At 41.6% G+C, this 1826-nt stretch overlaps 1 pseudogene; it reads left to right on the top strand.

Moving 5' to 3' along the window:
* Positions 1 to 170: 170 nt before the first annotated feature.
* LOC126496495 (60S ribosomal protein L21-like) lies at positions 171 to 1826 on the top strand (annotated as a pseudogene).

Below are 1826 nucleotides of genomic sequence, written 5' to 3'. Positions count from 1 at the left end.
CCCACCTCCATCCAGGTCTAGTAAGGTGAGCATCCAAACTGCCTAGGCTCCCACAAAGCCAATACGTACAGTAGGATCAAAAACCCATTGCCATTGTTCTTGAGTTCTTTATTAATTCTTTGAGAATATCATATATACATACAATACACTTTGATCATGTTCACCTTACTTTTACTCCTAAGTCCTCTGTATTTACCTCTACATTCCAACCTCTCCCAATTTCATGTTCTCCACGGTTTATATATAACTCACGAAAGCCAATTTCTGCTCCCCATATACACATAGGTGTGTGAGGCCATCCACTGGAGCTTGCTTGATCTACTAGGGGCCACACCCTTAAGGAAAACTACTTCTCCCAGCCCAGAAGCCATGACCTGTCATAGTTCCTCAGTCAGGCTGGGCTTTCAGGAATGCCTTCCTATGGTAAAATGTTACATAACCTGGTCCTGTACAGGTCTCATGCACGTAACCAAGCTGTTGTGAGCTCATGAGTGCAGTGGTCCAGTCAGAGACAACACATACTGTGTTTCTCTGATGCTCCTGACATCTGGCTCTTGCAGTCTTCTTTTATCCATAATGTCACCTGAACCTTGCAGTGAAGATGAGACAGATGTTGCCTCTGTGACAGATCATTAGGGTCACTTATCCTTTGCACTTTGCAATAACCTCCTGCACAGTACAGAAGAAACTCTGATTAATTCTGAATGGTGAATTCATCTAGGGATATAGATCTATGGGTTTAGAGGGCAGTTTGACATTATGTCCACTTAGAAAACCAATAGCAGTAACTTCATCCATGGGGCCCATGAGTTCTTGGCCAGATTTGCAGCATCAGGCATGTATTTCTTCTTGAGAGGCAAGCCCTAGATCTAACCAGAAATTGGTAGATTACCCTGTCCTCCCATTATACCTATAGGTACATCTTACTATGCCAACCAAGGATAAATTCTAAATTCTCTGTTGGGTTTTTATGTCAGTTGTTGTAATATATGAATTTATATCTTAGTGGTTAAGCATGCATTTTAAAGTTGGGTAACATTTGCCATTTTGACCATTCAAAATGTGGACTTTTATTAAATGAGTGCTATAATTAAAGTCTTATTTTGGGGGTATCAACTTGACAATATGGACTTGTGAGTTTACTTTTCTCATATCATTTCATTAAATGTAAGGATGCAATTGTTTTCCAGGGAACATGAACAAAAGGATTACAGTATTTATAAAATGATCCTTTGACAAAAAAATTACAAAAGCCAGAAATAGCCCAAATCAAAGTTCTGAAGAAAATCAATGATCTCTACTCATCAGAAACAAGATGACAGCTTTCAGCCGCAGTAGCCATCTTTCAATAACTCGCCAAAATGACAAACACAAAGGGAAACAGGAGGGGCACTCGCTATATGTTCTCTAGCCCCTTTAGGAAACATGGAGTTGTTCCTTTAACCACGTACATGCGAATCTACAAGAAGGGAATGGGCATTGTTCAAAAAGGAATGCCCCATAAATGTTAACATGGCAAAACCGGAAGAGTCTACAATGTCACCCAGCATGCTGTGGGCATTATTGTAAACAAGCAAGTTAAGGGCAAGATTCTTGCCAAGAGAATTAATGTGTGGATTGAACACATCAAGCATTTGAAGAGCAGAGACAGCTTCCTGAAGCGGGTGAAGGAGAACGACCAGAAGAAAAAGGAAGCCAAAGAGAAGGGCACCTGGGTTCAGCTGAAGCGCCAGCCTGTTCCACCCAGAGAAGCACACTTTGTGAGGACTAACGGGAAGGAGCCCGAGCTGCTAGAGCCCATTCCCTATGAATTCATGGCCTGATGT

This window comes from Alexandromys fortis, unplaced genomic scaffold (genome assembly GCF_014885135.2).
Source record: "Alexandromys fortis isolate MF-2015 unplaced genomic scaffold, M_Fortis_MF-2015_v1.1 scaffold_5783, whole genome shotgun sequence".
NCBI classification, from domain to species: Eukaryota; Metazoa; Chordata; class Mammalia; order Rodentia; family Cricetidae; genus Alexandromys; species Alexandromys fortis.
The sequence above is the reverse complement of the archived record's forward strand: the minus strand, read 5'-3'. Positions and strand labels throughout refer to the sequence as shown.